The following is a 21,162-nucleotide window of genomic DNA, read 5'->3' as shown; positions in this document are numbered from 1 at the left end:
TGGCAATAGGTCCCGGGGAGGAATAATGCCCATGGAAGTAGGAGCTCCTACTTCCAAAGGGGCAAGTCAGCGGGAGAAGCCACTAGTTCTATCCGGCCAAGAGTCACTGTTCCCCGGCCACACTTGGCAGTAGGTCCCGGGGAGGAATAATGCCCATGGAAGTAGGAGCTACCACCTCCAAAGGGTGAAGACACTTGGCTCTAAGTCCCCGAGAGGTATACTGCCCATGGGAGTAAGAGCTCCTACTTCCAAAGGGGCAAGTCAGCGGGAGAAGCCACTTGGCCTATCCGGCCAAGAGTCACTGTTCCCCGGCCACACTTGGCAGTAGGTCCCGGAGAGGAATAGTGCCCATGGAAGTAGGAGCTCCTACTTCCAAAGGGGCAAGTCAGCGGGAGAAGCCACTTGGCCTACACGGCCAAGAGTCACTGTTCCCCGGCCACACTTGGCAGTAGGTCCCGGGGAGGAATAATGCCCATGGAAGTAGGAGCTACTACCTCCAAAGGGGCAAGTCAGCGGGAGAAGCCACTTGGCCTATCCGGCCAAGAGTCACTGTTCCCCGGCCACTCTTGGCAGTAGGTCCCGGGGAGGAATAATGCCCATGGAAGTAGGAGCTCCTACCTCCAAAGGGGCAAGTCAGCGGGAGAAGCCACTTGGCCTACCCGGCCAAGAGTCACTGTTCCCCGGCCACACTTGGCAGTAGGTCCCGGGGAGGAATAATGCCCATGGAAGTAGGAGCTCCTACCTCCAAAGGGGCAAGTCAGCGGGAGAAGCCACTTGGCCTATCCGGCCAAGAGTCACTGTTCCCCGGCCACACTTGGCAGTAGGTCCCGGGGAGGAATAATGCCCATGGAAGTAAGAGCTCCTACTTCCAAAGGGGCAAGTCAGCGGGAGAAGCCACTTGGCCTATCCGGCCAAGAGTCACTGTTCCCCGGCCACACTTGGCAATAGGTCCCGGGGAGGAATAATGCCCATGGAAGTAGGAGCTCCTACTTCCAAAGGGGCAAGTCAGCGGGAGAAGCCACTTGGCCTATCCGGCCAAGAGTCACTGTTCCCCGGCCACACTTGGCAGTAGGTCCCGGGGAGGAATAATGCCCATGGAAGTAGGAGCTCCTACTTCCAAAGGGGCAAGTCAGCGGGAGAAGCCACTTGGCCTATCCGGCCACATGTCACTGTCCCCCGGCCAAGCTTGGCTGTAGGTCCCGGGGAGGAATAATGCCCATGGAAGTAGGAGCTCCTACTTCCAAAGGGGCAAGTCAGCGGAAGAAGCCACTAGTTCTATCCGGCCAAGAGTCACTGTTCCCCGGCCACACTTGGCAGTAGGTCCCGGGGAGGAATAATGCCCATGGAAGTAGGAGCTCCTACTTCCAAAGGGGCAAGTCAGCGGGAGAAGCCACTTGGCCTACCCAGGCAAGAGTCACTGTTCCCCGGCCACACTTGGCAGTAGGTCCCGGGGAGGAATAATGCCCATGGAAGTAGGAGCTCCTACTTCCAAAGGGGCAAGTCAGCGGGAGAAGCCACTTGGCCTATCCGGCCAAGAGTCACTGTTCCCCGGCCACACTTGGCAGTAGGTCCCGGGGAGGAATAATGACCATGGAAGTAAGAGCTCCTACTTCCAAAGGGGCAAGTCAGCGGGAGAAGCCACTTGGCCTATCCGGCCAAGAGTCACTGTTCCCCGGCCACACTTGGCAGTAGGTCCCGGGGAGGAATAATGCCCATGGAAGTAAGAGCTCCTACTTCCATAGGGGCAAGTCAGCGGGAGAAGCCACTTGGCCTATCCGGCCAAGAGTCACTGTTCCCCGGCTACACTTGGCAGTAGGTCCCGGGGAGGAATAATGACCATGGAAGTAAGAGCTCCTACTTCCAAAGGGGCAAGTCAGCGGGAGAAGCCACTTGGCCTATGCGGCCAAGAGTCACTGTTCCCCGGCCACACTTGGCAGTAGGTCCCGGGGAGGAATAATGCCCATGGAAGTAAGAGCTCCTACTTCCAAAGGGGCAAGTCAGCGGGAGAAGCCACTTGGCCTATCCGGCCAAGAGTCACTGTTCCCCGGCTACACTTGGCAGTAGGTCCCGGGGAGGAATAATGACCATGGAAGTAAGAGCTCCTACTTCCAAAGGGGCAAGTCAGCGGGAGAAGCCACTTGGCCTATGCGGCCAAGAGTCACTGTTCCCCGGCCACACTTGGCAGTAGGTCCCGGGGAGGAATAATGCCCATGGAAGTAAGAGCTCCTACTTCCAAAGGGGCAAGTCAGCGGGAGAAGCCACTTGGCCTATCCGGCAAAGAGTCACTGTTCCCCGGCTACACTTGGCAGTAGGTCCCGGGGAGGAATAATGACCATGGAAGTAAGAGCTCCTACTTCCAAAGGGGCAAGTCAGCGGGAGAAGCCACTTGGCCTATCCGGCCAAGAGTCACTGTTCCCCGGCCACACTTGGCAGTAGGTCCCGGGGAGGAATAATGCCCATGGAAGTAAGAGCTCCTACTTCCAAAGGGGCAAGTCAGCGGGAGAAGCCACTTGGCCTATCCGGCCAAGAGTCACTGTTCCCCGGCCACACTTGGCAGTAGGTCCCGGGGAGGAATAATGCCCATGGAAGTAGGAGCTCCTACTTCCAAAGGGGCAAGTCAGCGGGAGAAGCCACTTGGCCTACCCGGCCAAGAGTCACTGTTCCCCGGCCACACTTGGCAGTAGGTCCCGGGGAGGAATAATGCCCATGGAAGTAGGAGCTCCTACTTCCAAAGGGGCAAGTCAGCGGGAGAAGCCACTTGGCCTATCCGGCCAAGAGTCACTGTCCCCCGGCCACACTTGGCAGTAGGTCCCGGGGAGGAATAATGCCCATGGAAGTAGGAGCTCCTACTTCCAAAGGGGCAAGTCAGCGGGAGAAGCCACTTCGCCTACCCGGCCAAGTGTCACTGTCCCCCGGCCAGACTTGGCGGCAAGTCCCGGGGAGGAATAATGCCCATGGAAGTAGGAGCTCACTTGGCTCTAAGTCTTCGAGAGGTATAATGCCCATGGAAGTAAGAGCTCCTACTTCCAAAGGGGCAAGTCAGCGGGAGAAGCCACTTCGCCTACCCGGCCAAGTGTCACTGTCCCCCGGCCAGACTTGGCGGCAAGTCCCGGGGAGGAATAATGCCCATGGAAGTAGGAGCTCCTACTTCCGAAGGGGCAAGTCAGCGGGAGAAGCCACTTCGCCTACCCGGCCAAGTGTCACTGTCCCCCGGCCAGACTTGGCGGCAAGTCCCGGGGAGGAATAATGCCCATGGAAGTAGGAGCTCACTTGGCTCTAAGTCTTCGAGAGGTATAATGCCCATGGAAGTAAGAGCTCCTACTTCCAAAGGGGCAAGTCAGCGGGAGAAGCCACTTCGCCTACCCGGCCAAGTGTCACTGTCCCCCGGCCAGACTTGGCGGCAAGTCCCGGGGAGGAATAATGCCCATGGAAGTAGGAGCTCCTACTTCCAAAGGGGCAAGTCAGCGGGAGAAGCCACTTGGCCTATCCGGCCAAGAGTCACTGTTCCCCGGCCACACTTGGCAGGAGGTCCCGGGGAGGAATAATGCCCATGGAAGTAGGAGCTCCTACTTCCAAAGGGGCAAGTCAGCGGGAGAAGCCACTTGGCCTATCCGGCCAAGAGTCACTGTTCCCCGGCCACACTTGGCAGTAGGTCCCGGGGAGGAATAATGCCCATGGAAGTAGGAGCTCCTACTTCCAAAGGGGCAAGTCAGCGGGAGAAGCCACTTGGCCTAACCGGCCAAGAGTCACTGTTCCCCGGCCACACTTGGCAGTAGGTCCCGGGGAGGAATAATGCCCATGGAAGTAGGAGCTCCTACTTCCAAAGGGGCAAGTCAGCGGGAGAAGCCACTTGGCCTATCCGGCCAAGAGTCACTGTTCCCCGGCCACACTTGGCAGTAGGTCCCGGGGAGGAATAATGCCCATGGAAGTAGGAGCTCCTACACCCAAAGGGGCAAGTCAGCGGGAGAAGCCACTTGGCCTAACCGGCCAAGAGTCACTGTTCCCCGGCCACACTTGGCAGTAGGTCCCGGGGAGGAATAATGCCCATGGAAGTAGGAGCTCCTACTTCCAAAGGGGCAAGTCAGCGGGAGAAGCCACTTGGCCTATCCGGCCACATGTCACTGTTCCCCGGCCACACTTGGCAGTAGGTCCCGGGGAGGAATAATGCCCATGGAAGTAGGAGCTCCTACTTCCAAAGGGGCAAGTCAGCGGGAGAAGCCACTAGTTCTATCCGGCCAAGAGTCACTGTTCCCCGGCCACACTTGGCAGTAGGTCCCGGGGAGGAATAATGCCCATGGAAGTAGGAGCTCACTTGGCTCTAAGTCTTCGAGAGGTATAATGCCCATGGAAGTAAGAGCTCCTACTTCCAAAGGGGCAAGTCAGCGGGAGAAGCCACTTCGCCTACCCGGCCAAGTGTCACTGTCCCCCGGCCAGACTTGGCGGCAAGTCCCGGGGAGGAATAATGCCCATGGAAGTAGGAGCTCCTACTTCCAAAGGGGCAAGTCAGCGGGAGAAGCCACTTCGCCTACCCGGCCAAGTGTCACTGTCCCCCGGCCAGACTTGGCGGCAAGTCCCGGGGAGGAATAATGCCCATGGAAGTAGGAGCTCCTCCTTCCAAAGGGGCAAGTCAGCGGGAGAAGCCACTTCGCCTACCCGGCCAAGTGTCACTGTCCCCCGGCCAGACTTGGCGGCAAGTCCCGGGGAGGAATAATGCCCATGGAAGTAGGAGCTCACTTGGCTCTAAGTCTTCGAGAGGTATAATGCCCATGGAAGTAAGAGCTCCTACTTCCAAAGGGGCAAGTCAGCGGGAGAAGCCACTTCGCCTACCCGGCCAAGTGTCACTGTCCCCCGGCCAGACTTGGCGGCAAGTCCCGGGGAGGAATAATGCCCATGGAAGTAGGAGCTCCTACTTCCAAAGGGGCAAGTCAGCGGGAGAAGCCACTTCGCCTACCCGGCCAAGTGTCACTGTCCCCCGGCCAGACTTGGCGGCAAGTCCCGGGGAGGAATAATGCCCATGGAAGTAGGAGCTCCTCCTTCCAAAGGGGCAAGTCAGCGGGAGAAGCCACTTCGCCTACCCGGCCAAGTGTCACTGTCCCCCGGCCAGACTTGGCGGCAAGTCCCGGGGAGGAATAATGCCCATGGAAGTAGGAGCTCCTACTTCCAAAGGGGCAAGTCAGCGGGAGAAGCCACTTCGCCTACCCGGCCAAGTGTCACTGTCCCCCGGCCAGACTTGGCGGCAAGTCCCGGGGAGGAATAATGCCCATGGAAGTAGGAGCTCCTACTTCCAAAGGGGCAAGTCAGCGGGAGAAGCCACTTCGCCTACCCGGCCAAGTGTCACTGTCCCCCGGCCAGACTTGGCGGCAAGTCCCGGGGAGGAATAATGCCCATGGAAGTAGGAGCTCCTACTTCCAAAGGGGCAAGTCAGCGGGAGAAGCCACTTCGCCTACCCGGCCAAGTGTCACTGTCCCCCGGCCAGACTTGGCGGCAAGTCCCGGGGAGGAATAATGCCCATGGAAGTAGGAGCTCACTTGGCTCTAAGTCTTCGAGAGGTATAATGCCCATGGAAGTAAGAGCTCCTACTTCCAAAGGGGCAAGTCAGCGGGAGAAGCCACTTCGCCTACCCGGCCAAGTGTCACTGTCCCCCGGCCAGACTTGGCGGCAAGTCCCGGGGAGGAATAATGCCCCATGGAGCTCGGGCAGACTAGAAGTAACCTCGTCTGCCCGCTGGAGGGCGCCCTTCCCGGAGCGGAGGGGACCCCCTTGGCCACAAAGTGCAAGCCGAGTTTGGAGCTCGAAACCCGGCCACGCTTGGTCGTAGGTCCCGGTGAGGAACATGGCCATGGAAGTCGGAGCTCAAACCTCCAAATTGACCTCAGCGGGAGCACTTGCTGAGGCTGCCCGGGCATGGGTTACTGTTCCCCGGGCACACTTGGTCGTAGGTCCAAGTGTGGAACGTGTCCATGGAAGTTGAAGTGAAGAGAACCGCGAAAGGGAGTTTTTGCGCGAAGCCGCGGCCGAGGAGGGCTCACCGATCCCGGCGTGATTTCTGCCAGGCCCGGTACCCAAACCGAACTCCGCATGGTGGCTGGATCCGCGACCCTGGAACCCTGGGCCGGGAGCCTAGGGGCGAGAGGGGCCCCATGGAGCTCGGGCAGACTAGAAGTACCCTCGTCTGCCCGCTGGAGGGCGCCCTTCCCGGAGCGGAGGGGACCCCCCAAGCGACCAAGTGCAAGCCGAGTTTGGAGCTCGAAACTCGGCCACACTTGGTAGTATGTCCCGGTGAGGAACATGCCCATGGAAGTAAGAGCTCAGCGGGAGCAGCCACTCAGGCTACCCGGGAATGTGTCACTGTCCCCCGGCCAAGACTTGGCGGCAGGTCCCGGGGAGGAATAGTGCTCATGGAAGTAGCTCAGCGGGAGCAGCCACTCAGGCTACCCGGGAATGTGTCACTGTCCCCCGGCCAGACTTGGCGGCAGGTCCCGGGGAGGAATAGTGCTCATGGAAGTAGCTCAGCGGGAGCAGCCACTCAGGCTACCCGGGAATGTGTCACTGTCCCTCGGCCACACTTGGTCGTTGATTCCTGATGAGGAACATGCCCATGGCACTAAAGAGTGCAGCGGGAGCAGCCGCTCAGGCTACCCGGGAATGTGTCACTGTCCCCCGGCCAGACTTGGCGGCAGGTCCCGGGGAGGAATAGTGCCCATGGAAGTCGGAGCTCCAACCTCCAAGTTGACCTCAGCGGGAGCAGCCGCTGAGGCTACCCGGGCATGGGTGACTGTTCCCCGGCCACACTTGGTCGGAGGTCCCGGTGTGGAACATGCCCATGGAAGTTGAAGGGAAGAGAACCGCGAAAGGGAGTTTGGAGGCTGAGCCGCGGCCGAGGAGGTCTCACCGATCCCGGCGTGATTCCAGCCAGGCCCGGTACCCTATACCGAACTCGACAGGGTGGCTGTATCCGGGACCCTGGAACCCTGGGCGGGGAGCCTAGGGGCGAGAGGGGCCCCATGGAGCTCGGGCAGACTAGAAGTACCCTCGTCTGCCCGCTGGAGGGCGCCCTTCCCGGAGCGGAGGGGACCCCCCAAGCGACCAAGTGCAAGCCGAGTTTGGAGCTCGAAACCCGGCCACACTTGGTAGTTGGTCCCGGTGAGGAACATGCCCATGGAAGTAAGAGCTCAGCGGGAGCAGCCACTCAGGCTACCCGGCAATGTGTCACTGTCCCCCGGCCAAGACTTGGCGGCAAGTCCCGGGGAGGAATAGTGCCCATGGAAGTAGCTCAGCGGGAGCAGCTGCTGAGGCTACCCGGGAATGTGTCACTGTCCCCCGGCCAGACTTGGCGGCAGGTCCCGGGGAGGAATAGTGCTCATGGAAGTAGCTCAGCGGGAGCAGCTGCTGAGGCTACCCGGGAATGTGTCACTGTCCCTGGGCCACACTTGGTCGTTGGTTCCTGATGAGGAACATGCCCATGGAAGTAAGAGTTCAGCGGGAGAAGCCGCTCAAGCTACCCGGGAATGTGTCACTGTCCCCCGGCCAGACTTGGCGGCAGGTCCCGGGGAGGAACAGTGCCCATGGAAGTCGGAGCTCCAACCTCCAAGTTGACCTCAGCGGGAGCACTTGCTGAGGCTACCCGGGCATGGGCGACTGTTCCCCGGCCACACTTGGTCGGAGGTCCCGGTGTGGAACATGCCCATGGAAGTTGAAGGGAAGAGAACCGCGAAAGGGAGTCTGGAGGCTGAGCCGCGGCCGAGGAGGTCTCACCGATCCCGGCGTGATTCCAGCCAGGCCCGGTACCCTATACCGAACTCGACAGGGTGGCTGTATCCGGGACCCTGGAACCCTGGGCGGGGAGCCTAGGGGCGAGAGGGGCCCCATGGAGCTCGGGCAGACTAGAAGTACCCTCGTCTGCCCGCTGGAGGGCGCCCTTCCCGGAGCGGAGGGGACCCCCCAAGCGACCAAGTGCAAGCCGAGTTTGGAGCTCGAAACCCGGCCACACTTGGTAGTATGTCCCGGTGAGGAACATGCCCATGGAAGTAAGAGCTCAGCGGGAGCAGCCACTCAGGCTACCCGGGAATGTGTCACTGTCCCCCGGCCAAGACTTGGCGGCAAGTCCCGGGGAGGAATAGTTCCCATGGAAGTAGCTCAGCGGGAGCAGCTGCTGAGGCTACCCGGGAATGTGTCACTGTCCCCCGGCCAGACTTGGCGGCAGGTCCCGGGGAGGAATAGTGCTCATGGAAGTAGCTCAGCGGGAGCAGCTGCTGAGGCTACCCGGGAATGTGTCACTGTCCCTGGGCCACACTTGGTCGTTGGTTCCTGATGAGGAACATGCCCATGGAAGTAAGAGTTTAGCGGGAGAAGCCGCTCAAGCTACCCGGGAATGTGTCACTGTCCCCCGGCCAGACTTGGCGGCAGGTCCCGGGGAGGAACAGTGCCCATGGAAGTCGGAGCTCCAACCTCCAAGTTGACCTCAGCGGGAGCACTTGCTGAGGCTACCCGGGCATGGGCGACTGTTCCCCGGCCACACTTGGTCGGAGGTCCCGGTGTGGAACATGCCCATGGAAGTTGAAGGGAAGAGAACCGCGAAAGGGAGTTTGGAGGCTGAGCCGCGGCCGAGGAGGTCTCACCGATCCCGGCGTGATTCCAGCCAGGCCCGGTACCCTATACCGAACTCGACAGGGTGGCTGTATCCGGGACCCTGGAACCCTGGGCGGGGAGCCTAGGGGCGAGAGGGGCCCCATGGAGCTCGGGCAGACTAGAAGTACCCTCGTCTGCCCGCTGGAGGGCGCCCTTCCCGGAGCGGAGGGGACCCCCCAAGCGACCAAGTGCAAGCCGAGTTTGGAGCTCGAAACCCGGCCACACTTGGTAGTTGGTCCCGGTGAGGAACATGCCCATGGAAGTAAGAGCTCAGCGGGAGCAGCCACTCAGGCTACCCGGCAATGTGTCACTGTCCCCCGGCCAAGACTTGGCGGCAAGTCCCGGGGAGGAATAGTGCCCATGGAAGTAGCTCAGCGGGAGCAGCTGCTGAGGCTACCCGGGAATGTGTCACTGTCCCCCGGCCAGACTTGGCGGCAGGTCCCGGGGAGGAATAGTGCTCATGGAAGTAGCTCAGCGGGAGCAGCTGCTGAGGCTACCCGGGAATGTGTCACTGTCCCTGGGCCACACTTGGTCGTTGGTTCCTGATGAGGAACATGCCCATGGAAGTAAGAGTTCAGCGGGAGAAGCCGCTCAAGCTACCCGGGAATGTGTCACTGTCCCCCGGCCAGACTTGGCGGCAGGTCCCGGGGAGGAACAGTGCCCATGGAAGTCGGAGCTCCAACCTCCAAGTTGACCTCAGCGGGAGCACTTGCTGAGGCTACCCGGGCATGGGCGACTGTTCCCCGGCCACACTTGGTCGGAGGTCCCGGTGTGGAACATGCCCATGGAAGTTGAAGGGAAGAGAACCGCGAAAGGGAGTCTGGAGGCTGAGCCGCGGCCGAGGAGGTCTCACCGATCCCGGCGTGATTCCAGCCAGGCCCGGTACCCTATACCGAACTCGACAGGGTGGCTGTATCCGGGACCCTGGAACCCTGGGCGGGGAGCCTAGGGGCGAGAGGGGCCCCATGGAGCTCGGGCAGACTAGAAGTACCCTCGTCTGCCCGCTGGAGGGCGCCCTTCCCGGAGCGGAGGGGACCCCCCAAGCGACCAAGTGCAAGCCGAGTTTGGAGCTCGAAACCCGGCCACACTTGGTAGTTGGTCCCGGTGAGGAACATGCCCATGGAAGTAAGAGCTCAGCGGGAGCAGCCACTCAGGCTACCCGGCAATGTGTCACTGTCCCCCGGCCAAGACTTGGCGGCAAGTCCCGGGGAGGAATAGTGCCCATGGAAGTAGCTCAGCGGGAGCAGCTGCTGAGGCTACCCGGGAATGTGTCACTGTCCCTGGGCCACACTTGGTCGTTGGTTCCTGATGAGGAACATGCCCATGGAAGTAAGAGTTCAGCGGGAGAAGCCGCTCAAGCTACCCGGGAATGTGTCACTGTCCCCCGGCCAGACTTGGCGGCAGGTCCCGGGGAGGAACAGTGCCCATGGAAGTCGGAGCTCCAACCTCCAAGTTGACCTCAGCGGGAGCACTTGCTGAGGCTACCCGGGCATGGGCGACTGTTCCCCGGCCACACTTGGTCGGAGGTCCCGGTGTGGAACATGCCCATGGAAGTTGAAGGGAAGAGAACCGCGAAAGGGAGTTTGGAGGCTGAGCCGCGGCCGAGGAGGTCTCACCGATCCCGGCGTGATTCCAGCCAGGCCCGGTACCCTATACCGAACTCGACAGGGTGGCTGTATCCGGGACCCTGGAACCCTGGGCGGGGAGCCTAGGGGCGAGAGGGGCCCCATGGAGCTCGGGCAGACTAGAAGTACCCTCGTCTGCCCGCTGGAGGGCGCCCTTCCCGGAGCGGAGGGGACCCCCCAAGCGACCAAGTGCAAGCCGAGTTTGGAGCTCGAAACCCGGCCACACTTGGTAGTATGTCCCGGTGAGGAACATGCCCATGGAAGTGAGAGCTCAGCGGGAGCAGCCACTCAGGCTACCCGGGAATGTGTCACTGTCCCCCGGCCAAGACTTGGCGGCAAGTCCCGGGGAGGAATAGTGCCCATGGAAGTAGCTCAGCGGGAGCAGCCACTCAGGCTACCCGGGAATGTGTCACTGTCCCCCGGCCAAGACTTGGCGGCAAGTCCCGGGGAGGAATAGTGCCCATGGAAGTAGCTCAGCGGGAGCAGCCACTCAGGCTACCCGGGAATGTGTCACTGTCCCTCGGCCACACTTGGTCGTAGGTCCCGGTGAGGAACATGCCCATGGAAGTCGGAGCTCCAACCTCCAACCGGGTGAAGCCTCCGAGAGCTAGCCGGGAATAGGGCGCCAATCCCGGCTACCGCCCTCCAGGCTTGCCCCGGTCGAAAGACCTACGTCCTCGCACCAGCACAAGCGCAAAAATTTTCTAAGTGTGGGAGAACCGAGGACCCGCCCGGTGGCACTCTGCCTCTCGCTGCCGCCCTCCTGGAAGCGTCCTCGGTCACTGTGTGTGCGGCAGATATCAGAGCTCCGGAAAGGTGAAAAAGAACCGGTAAGAGGGCGAATCCGGCAGCTCCCTGCCGGGCGAGGACCACCGCGAGCGGCGGGGACGTCAGACGGGAGACGCGCGGCGGACCTTCCGTCGGAGTGCCTGGGATTTTGACCTCGGAGAAGTTCGAAAAAATTATGCGGTCGGAGCTGTCTGCCCCGGCCGGGGAAGGCTCACCGCCGGCGGCTGCCAACCCCTGGCTTGCCCGCTGGATGCCCTTTCGGAGGCTGCTGAAAAAGAACTGTCAGGCGGGCACCTCTCGGAAGAACCGCAGACCAAAACGACCGGTAAAAATTTTGGGCGATCCGACACGTAGTGCACCTTCGGCGGCAGAGAAAAGCAGCAAAAATACCGGTCAGAGAAGGGGAGTTTTGGTCGACTCTGCCAGGTTTTTGCACTAAGTCAGATCCGTAATGCCAGCGGGACTGAGTCGCTTTTGCGTGCCGTGGTCCTGGAGGCCTGCTCGGACAGAGCGGTCCTTCGGGTCCCGCGGGAAGGGGCATTTCATGTTCCTCTGCGGGAGGTGATCCATTTTCTGCGGGAAATGGCGAGCCCCTTCGGCTACAAGAGTGTGTAGGTCCCGCTCAACAGTCTACGTCCTTAACCATCGGGGACTTTGTAGATTTTGCCCAAAATCGCTCTCCGCAGAACAGAGCGTGAGGTCTCCGCGGCGGAGGCCGGAAAAGGTGCGAGGTGAGCGGCATGGTATGACTGGGCTCGTGCCGCTCACTGCTACCCGGAGCGTGGCGCCCTCCGGGTAAAAAGCTAGCCGGGGCGAGTAGGTGGGTTGACGGGCGCATAAGCAACGCCGTCCCCGCCGTACAAGGTGCCGGTGGCCTGGCGAACCACCGGCGTAAGGCTAGCCAGGGCGTACCGCGGGGCAGAGGGCGCATAAGCCACGCTCTCTCTCCATCCCACCAGCACAAGCGAAAAATTTTCAAAGTGTGGGAGAACCGGCTTCCCGACCGGTGGCACTCTGCCTCTCTCTGCCGCCCTCCTGGAAGCGTCCTCGGTCACTCGGAGTACGGCAGATTTAAGAGCTCCGGAATGGTGAAAAAGAACCGGAGAGAGGGCGACTCCGGCTTCTCTCTGCCGGGCGAGGACCACCGCAGGCGGCGGGGACCTCTGACAGGAGGCGGCGCTGCGGGCAGGCTTTCTAAGTGCCTGGGCTTTTGGCCTCGGCGAAAGTCGAAAAAATTATGCGGTCGGAGCTTTCTGCCCCGGCCGGGGAAGGCTCACCGCCGGCGGCTGCCAACCCCTGGCTTGCCCGCTGGATGCCCTTTCGGAGGCTGCTGAAAAAGAACTGTCAGGCGGGCACCTCTCGGAAGAACCGCAGACCAAAACGACCGGTAAAAATTTTGGGCGATCCGACCCGTAGTGCACCTTCGGCGGCAGAGAAAAGCAACAAAAATACCGGTCAGAGAAGGGGAGTTTTGGTCGACTCTGCCAGGTTTTTGCACTAAGTCAGATCCGTAATGCCAGCGGGACTGAGTCGCTTTTGCGTGCCGTGGTCCTGGAGGCCTGCTCGGACAGAGCGGTCCTTCGGGTCCCGCGGGAAGGGGCATTTCATGTTCCTCTGCGGGAGGTGATCCATTTTCTGCGGGAAATGGCGAGCCCCTTCGGCTACAAGAGTGTGTAGGTCCCGCTCAACAGTCTACGTCCTTAACCATCGGGGACTTTGTAGATTTTGCCCAAAATCGCTCTCCGCAGAACAGAGCGTGAGGTCTCCGCGGCGGAGGCCGGAAAAGGTGCGAGGTGAGCGGCATGGTATGACTGGGCTCGTGCCGCTCACTGCTACCCGGAGCGTGGCGCCCTCCGGGTAAAAGGCTAGCCGGGGCGAGTAGGTGGGATGACGGGCGCATAAGCAACGCCGTCCCCGCCGTACAAGGTGCCGGTGGCCTGGCGAACCACCGGCGTAAGGCTAGCCAGGGCGTACCGCGGGGCAGAGGGCGCATAAGCCACGCTCTCTCTCCATCCCACCAGCACAAGCGAAATATTTTCAAAGTGTGGGAGAACCGGCTTCCCGACCGGTGGCACTCTGCCTCTCGCTGCCGCCCTCCTGGAAGCGTCCTCGGTCACTCGGAGTACGGCAGATTTAAGAGCTCCGGAATGGTGAAAAAGAACCGGAGAGAGGGCGACTCCGGCTTCTCTCTGCCGGGCGAGGACCACCGCAGGCGGCGGGGACGTCTGACAGGAGACGGCGCTGCGGGCAGGCTTTAAAAGTGCATGGGGTTTTGGCCTCGGCAAAAGTCGAAAAAATTATGCGGTCGGAGCTGTCTGCCCCGGCCGGGGAAGGCTCACCGCCGGCGGCTGCCAACCCCTGGCTTGCCCGCTGGATGGCCTTTCGGAGGCTTCTGAAAAAGAACTGTCAGGCGGGCACCTCTCGGAAGAACCGCAGACCAAAACGACCGGTAAAAATTTTGGGCGATCCGACCCGTAGTGCACCTTCGGCGGCAGAGAAAAGCAACAAAAATACCGGTCAGAGAAGGGGAGTTTTGGTCGACTCTGCCAGGTTTTTGCACTAAGTCAGATCCGTAATGCCAGCGGGACTGAGTCGCTTTTGCGTGCCGTGGTCCTGGAGGCCTGCTCGGACAGGGCGGTCCTTTCGGGTCCCGCGGGAAGGGGCATTTCATGTTCCTCTGCGGGAGGTGATCCATTTTCTGCGGGAAATGGCGAGCCCCTTCGGCTACAAGAGTGTGTAGGTCCCGCTCAACAGTCTACGTCCTTAACCATCGGGGACTTTGTAGATTTTGGTCAAGATCGCCCCCCGCATGTCCTAGCGGGAGGTCTCCGCGGCGGAGGCCGGAAAAGGTGCGAGGTGAGCGGCATGGTATGACTGGGCTCGTGCCGCTCACTGCTACCCGGAGCGTGGCGCCCTCCGGGTAAAAGGCTAGCCGGGGCGAGTAGGTGGGATGACGGGCGCATAAGCAACGCCGTCCCCGCCGTACAAGGTGCCGGTGGCCTGGCGAACCACCGGCGTAAGGCTAGCCAAGGGCGTACCGCGGGGCAGAGGGCGCATAAGCCACGCTCTCTCTCCATCCCACCAGCACAAGCGAAAAATTTTCAAAGTGTGGGAGAACCGGCTTCCCGACCGGTTGCACTCTGCCTCTCGCTGCCGCCGTCCTGGAAGCGTCCTCGGTCACTCGGAGTACGGCAGATTTAAGAGCTCCGGAATGGTGAAAAAGAACCGGAGAGAGGGCGACTCCGGCTTCTCTCTGCCGGGCGAGGACCACCGCAGGCGGCGGGGACGTCTGACAGGAGACGGCGCTGCGGGCAGGCTTTAAAAGTGCATGGGGTTTTGGCCTCGGAGAAAGTCGAAAAAATTATGCGGTCGGAGCTGTCTGCCCCGGCCGGGGAAGGCTCACCTCCGGCGGCTGCCAACCCCTGGCTTGCCCGCTGGATGGCCTTTCGGAGGCTGCTGAAAAAGAACTGTCAGGCGGGCACCTCTCGGAAGAACCGCAGACCAAAACGACCGGTAAAAATTTTGGGCGATCCGACCCGTAGTGCACCTTCGGCGGCAGAGAAAAGCAACAAAAATACCGGTCAGAGAAGGGGAGTTTTGGTCGACTCTGCCAGGTTTTTGCACTAAGTCAGATCCGTAATGCCAGCGGGACTGAGTCGCTCTTGCGTGCCGTGGTCCTGGAAGCCTGCTCGGACAGAGTGGTCCTTCGGGTCCCGCGGGAAGGGGCATTTCATGTTCCTCTGCGGGAGGTGATCCATTTTCTGCGGGAAATGGCGAGCCCCTTCGGCTACAAGAGTGTGTAGGTCCCGCTCAACAGTCTACGTCCTTAACCATCGGGGACTTTGTAGATTTTGCCCAAAATCGCTCTCCGCAGAACAGAGCGGGAGGTCTCCGCGGCGGAGGCCGGAAAAGGTGCGAGGTGAGCGGCATGGTATGACTGGGCTCGTGCCGCTCACTGCTACCCGGAGCGTGGCGCCCTCCGGGTAAAAGGCTAGCCGGGGCGAGTAGGTGGATTGACGGGCGCATAAGCAACGCCGTCCCCGCCGTACAAGGTGCCGGTGGCCTGGCGAACCACCGGCGTAAGGCTAGCCAAGGGCGTACCGCGGGGCAGAGGGCGCATAAGCCACGCCGTCCCCGCTGTACAAGGTGCCGGTGGCCTGGCGAACCACCGGCGTAAGGCTAGCCAAGGGCGTACCGCGGGGCAGAGGGCGCATAAGCCACGCTCTCTCTCCATCCCACCAGAACAAGCGAAAAAATTTCAAAGTGTGGGAGAACCGGCTTCCCGACCGGTGGCACTCTGCCTCTCGCTGCCGCCCTCCTGGAAGCGTCCTCGGTCACTCGGTGTCCGGCAGATTTCAGAGCTCCGGAATGGTGAAAAAGAACCGGTGAGAGGGCGAATCCGGCTTCTCTCTGCCGGGCGAGGACCACCGCAGGCGGCAAGGGACGTCTGCCAGGAGACGGCGCTGCGGGCAGGCTTTAAAAGTGCATGGGGTTTTGGCCTCGGCGAAAGTCGAAAAAATTTTGCGGTCGGAGCTGTCTGCCCCGGCCGGGGAAGGCTCACCGCCGGCGGCTGCCAACCCCTGGCTTGCCCGCTGGATGCCCTTTCGGAGGCTGCTGAAAAAGAACTGTCAGGCGGGCACCTCTCGGAAGAACCGCAGACCAAAACGACCGGTAAAAATTTTGGGCGATCCGATCCTCAGTGCACCTTCGGCGGCAGAGAAAAGCAACAAAAACACCGGTCAAAGAAGGGAGGTTTTGGTCGACTCTGCCTGGTTTTTGCACAAAGTCAGATCCGTAATGCCAGCGGGACTGAGTCGCTTTTGCGTGCCGTGGTCCTGGAGGCCTGCTCGGACAGAGCGGTCCTTCGGGTCCCGCGGGAAGGGGCATTTCATGTTCCTCTGCGGGAGGTGGTCCATTTTCTGCGGGAAATGGCGAGCCCCATCGGCTACAAGAGTGTGTAGGTCCCGCTCAACAGTCTACGTCCTTAACCATCGGGGACTTTGTAGATTTTGGCAGAAATCGCCCCCCGCAGGTCCTAGCGGGAGGTCTCCGCGGCGGAGGCCGGAGAGGGCGCGAGGTGAGCGGCATGGTATGACTGGGTTCGTGCCGCTCACTGGTACCCGGAGCGTGGCGCCCTCCGGGTAAAAGGCTAGCCGGGGCGAGTAGGTGGGTTGACGGGCGCATAAGCCACGCCGTCCCCGCCGTACAAGGTGCCGGTGGCCTGGCGAACCACCGGCGTAAGGCCAGCCAGGGCGGACCGCGGGGCAGAGGGCGCATAAGCCACGCTCTCTCTCCATCCCACCAGAACAAGCGAAAAATTTTCAAAGTGTGGGAGAACCGGCGACCCGACCGGTGGCACTCTGCCTCTCGCTGCCGCCCTCCTGGAAGCGTCCTCGGTCACTCGGTGTCCGGCAGATTTCAGAGCTCCGGAATGGTGAAAAAGAACCGGAGAGGGGGCGACTCCGGCTTCTCTCTGCCGGGCGAGGACCACCGCAGGCGGCAAGGGACGTCTGACAGGAGACGGCGCTGCGGGCAGGCTTTAAAAGTGCATGGGGTTTTGGCCTCGGCGAAAGTCGAAAAAATTTTGCGGTCGGAGCCGTCTGCCCCGGCCGGGGAAGGCTCACCGCCGGCGGCTGCCAACCCCTGGCTTGCCCGCTGGATGGCCTTTCGGAGGCTGCTGAAAAAGAACTGTCAGGCGGGCACCTCTCGGAAGAACCGCAGACCAAAACGACCGGTAAAAATTTTGGGCGATCCGACCCTCAGTGCACCTTCGGCGGCAGAGAAAAGCATCAAAAATACCGGTCAAAGAAGCGAGGTTTTGGTCGACTCTGCCAGGTTTTTGCACAAAGTGTTGGCATCGTGCGGCGTCGCGCTTTGCCGTACCGTATCCCCAATGGAGCGGCGCCCGGCGGGGTAGGCTAGCCATGTGAGGTCGAGGGCGGGAGGACGGGACGTAAGCCAGGCCGTTCTCCACAAGAAATTCCGGACGCGGAGACCCCTTCTCCGCCCTACGGTCCCCAATGGGGTGGCGCCCGGCGGGTGAGGCTAGCCATGGGAGGACGGGACGTAAGCCAGGCCGTTCTCCACAAGAAATTCCGTACGCGGAGACCCCTTCTCCGCCCTACGGTCCCCAATGGGGTGGCGCCCGGCGGGTGAGGCTAGCCATGTGAGGTCGAGGGCGGGAGGACGGGACGTAAGCCAGGCCGTTCTCCACAAGTAAATTCCGGACGCGGAGACCCCTTCTCCGCCCTACGGTCCCCAATGGGGTGGCGCCCGGCGGGTGAGGCTAGCCGTGTGAGGTCGAGGGCGGGAGGACGGGACGTAAGCCAGGCCGTTCTCCACAAGTAAATTCCGGACGCGGAGACCCCTTCTCCGCCCTACGGTCCCCAATGGGGTGGCGCCCGGCGGGTGAGGCTAGCCATGTGAGGTCGAGGGCGGGAGGACGGGACGTAAGCCAGGCCGTTCTCCACAAGTAAATTCCGGACGCGGAGACCCCTTCTCCGCCCTACGGTCCCCAATGGGGTGGCTCCCGGCGGGTGAGGCTAGCCATGTGAGGTCGAGGGCGGGAGGACGGGACGCAAGCCAGGCCGTTCTCCACAAACTCCCAGCGGTAGAGTCTCGGCTCTCCGCTCTTTTGATCGATCTGACACAGCGCGATCCGGCGGGGCAGGGCACTTTGCTCGGTCAGGGGTATTGGCCCCGGCCGGTTTATGGTAAAGCGTTCCTTAGCCTCAGTCTTGGTCGCGCATCAATCCCCCGCTCCCCGTGAGCGGCTGTGGTCCTCTGCCTAAGGTTGTGTAGCGCGGTGCCAGTGTGGTCCTCGCACGGCCCCGCTCCTGCCACAGCGGTAGGACTCTCTGCTTCGGCTGAGGTTTGCTACGAAGCGTATGGAACGGGCGTACTCCACCGTACCGTGGGTGGGGGGCGGCGGCGGCGGCGGCAGCGTCCAGCGCGGAGCTCCGGCTCCCGCGGCAGCGCCTCGCCTAGTGTCCCTCGGGCAAGTCCAATCGCCCCCCGCCCGGTCGGAGAGCGCAGACACACCTCTGTGTCCACGGTTTATTTCCGCAGCACGAAAAGGGACGGCTCCCGCCTGCTCCTCGCGGCGGCGACGAGGCTTAGACCCACCGTGGCGTATCCGCGGTAGGTATGCTCGTCGGTCGGAGGAGCGGTTGCGGTCGAGTGGTCCCCAGTGTACCCTGTTAGCGCTGCCCGCCTACGCCTGAAGAGCTGCGGACCGAGAAAAAGGTTCGCTCCGCTGCTGACGGCGAAGCGCGCGGCACGCCGCGGAAGAGGAGAGGGAGCGGTCGCCCCCGGGGCGGCTCCCCTCCGAGTCCGGCAGAAGCAGAGATTGTAGCGGAGGGGGGGGTTTCTAAATTCCCCGGGCGTGTTATCCCCAGCGGTAGCCTTTGAACTCTTCAACCGCAAGCACGATCGCACGTTCACAGCACCCGTCACTAGGAGCCGGGCCAGAGGCGGGCGGCAGACGAAACCGACATGAGCGCTTAAGGGTATTGCACCCCCGGCGCCCAGACCCTGGAAATTGAGTCTGCCCCCAAAGCCCACCCGCGTCCTCCTTGGCGCTCCCGGAGTACATGGTCGTAGATGGGCCATCGGTCGCTAATGCCAAACTGCGTCCCAGGGGTGCGTCCCCTCTGACCAACGGCAGACCCATCCCTCTCGCCAATCCGCGGATCCCCGCCAGGTCCCGAACAGGGCTCGTCCTTTAGCGTTTCAAATGCGCCCTCCCCGCCATACGAGGGGTTGAGGACCGTAGCCTTCCCTTACGAGAGGCACCAGGGGTGCGCCTGCTCGAGGGCCCGGCCGTGGGCGTAACGCTTGGGCCGCCCGGGGGAGTCGGTAGACCATGGGAGACCAACACTCGCACACGAACGTTGCCCGTGCTTTTGTGGAAGAGAGCTTCTTGCGAGGTTGTCGCTGCGGTGGCGCCCGGACAAACCCTATCCCTAAAACTTCTGGGGAATTGGCGTCTAAGCCTGCACCCTGCACGGTATCCCTGCACCCACGAAGGGGGCCGTGGAAGGCTTGGGGTCGCGCCGGCGAAACCGACCGGATGCCCGGGGTACTGAACCCCCGGGGTCCCACCCTGGAAATTGAGCCGTCCGACCCCGCCACGTCTTCCTAGTGCTCTCCTTGGCTCCCCCGCCTGTGGGCATCGTTAGGGGCTGCGGTCATCAGCGCCGGCTAAGCTTCGGCAACACGGCCGACCCACCCCTTCGGCGCCTGGGGGTGCCTGGTCCCAGTCCGGGCCGTTCCGTAGGGGCGGCTATCCCTTACATGAGGGACTCGGTGCGTCCGCTCGGGCTGCGGGGCTCCGGCTCCGACAGCCGGGGAGCTGGTTTTGACCGCGGGCCTCCACGGGAACCGGCAGGGACCGGACTAGGCGTCAAGCCGAAAATAACCCCGGCACCCTCTGCTTCCAAAGCGAGGGGACCTTTGGCCGAGCGGGGGCACCGGAAGCCGAACCGACCCCAACCCCTCTTCCTACCCCAGGGCTGGGCTGACCAATCCCCTGATCGGGTCTAAAATGGAAGAAGGGGATTCGAGGGAAGGGGCTGGCGGAAGGCAGTTGCCCGACGGAGTAGGCGAAGGCCAGGCCGTTTCCGAGTCCCGAGCAGAGGAGGGCGAACTCGGCTCTTCATCGACCGACGGCGAGGCGAGGGCGGTGGCTGCCGCGGGGAAGACTCCATTGCTCGTCAGCGCGCTAGGAGCGGGGCCGACTGGCTGCTCGGGGTATGGCATCCCCGGGGGCCCACCCTGGAAATCTTCGCTCCTCAGCCGCTGCAGGTTATAAGGTCCCGCCGCGCGTAAGCGCTCAACTCTCCGACCCACGGATGTCGAGCCCATGGTGAGCCGGCCGTTTCGTACGGGGAAAAGGGGTCCTCTGGCCCCACATCGATCGAGGGGGTTTAGATCCGCGGAGGCACGCACCGCGAGGCGAATCGCTGCTTTTCCCCAAGAGGTTAACCTTCAAACCACCGAGTAGGTTCGGGGCAGGGCCGACAGTCTGCACTGGGGTATTGCATCCCTGGTGGGGCGACCCTGGAAATCTCTGCCCCTTTCCACTCTTTCGGTTGGGCCTCTCGTCGGGGCGAGCGTAAGTCGGCAAGCAGACGTGGGAAGAGGCTTCTTACCGGTGACACTCCCTTCGTGAGAGAGGCAGGTACTCGCCCCGGACCCCGGTCCAAATCTGCGCGGGCCGGACGGCCTCGGCCCTAGCCGAAGGCCGCTCCCGCGAAGCCAGGGAGCCGAAAAAATAACCCCGACACCCTCCGCGACCTCGCGTGCTTCCAAAGCGAGGGGAACCTTTGGCCGAGCGGGGCACCCGAAGCCGAACCGACCCCAACCCCTCTTCTTACCCCAGGGCTGGGCTGACCAATCCCCTGATCGGGTCTAAAATGGAAGAAGGGGATTCGAGGGAAGGGGCTGGCGGAAGGCAGTTGCCCGACGGAGTAGGCGAAGGCCAGGCCGTTTCCAAATCCCGAGCCAGAGGAGGGCGAACGACGTTCTTCATCGACCGACGGCGAGGCTAGGGCGAGGGCGGTGGCTGCCGCGGGGAAGACTCCATTGCTTGCCAGCGTGCTAGGAGCGGGGCCGACAGGCTGCTCGGGGTATGGCATCCCCGGGGGCCCACCCTGGAAATCTTCGCTCCTCAGCCGCTGCAGGTTATAAGGTCCCGCCGCGCGTAAGCGCTCAACTCCCCGACCCACGGACGTCGAGCCCATGGTGAGCTGACAGTTTCGTACGGGGAAAAGGGGTCCTCTGGCCCCACATCGATCGAGGGGGTTTAGATCCGCGGAGGCACGCACCGCGAGGCGAATCGCTGCTTTTCCCCAAGAGGTTAACCTTCAAACCACCGAGTAGGTTCGGGGCAGGGCCGACTGTCTGCACTGGGGTATTGCATCCCTGGTGGGGCGACCCTGGAAATCTCTGCCCCTTTCCACTCTTTCGGTTGGGCCTCTCGTCGGGGCGAGCGTAAGTCGGCAAGCAGACGTGGGAAGAGGCTTCTTACCGGTGACACTCCCTTCGTGAGAGAGGCAGGTACTCGCCCCGCACCCCGGTCCAAATCTGCTCGGTCCGGCCGTCGTCGGCCCTAGCCGAA

The sequence above is a fragment of the Engystomops pustulosus genome, unplaced genomic scaffold (assembly GCF_040894005.1).
Source record: "Engystomops pustulosus unplaced genomic scaffold, aEngPut4.maternal MAT_SCAFFOLD_518, whole genome shotgun sequence".
Lineage (NCBI taxonomy): Eukaryota > Metazoa > Chordata > Amphibia > Anura > Leptodactylidae > Engystomops > Engystomops pustulosus.
Note: the sequence above shows the minus strand (reverse complement) of the source record.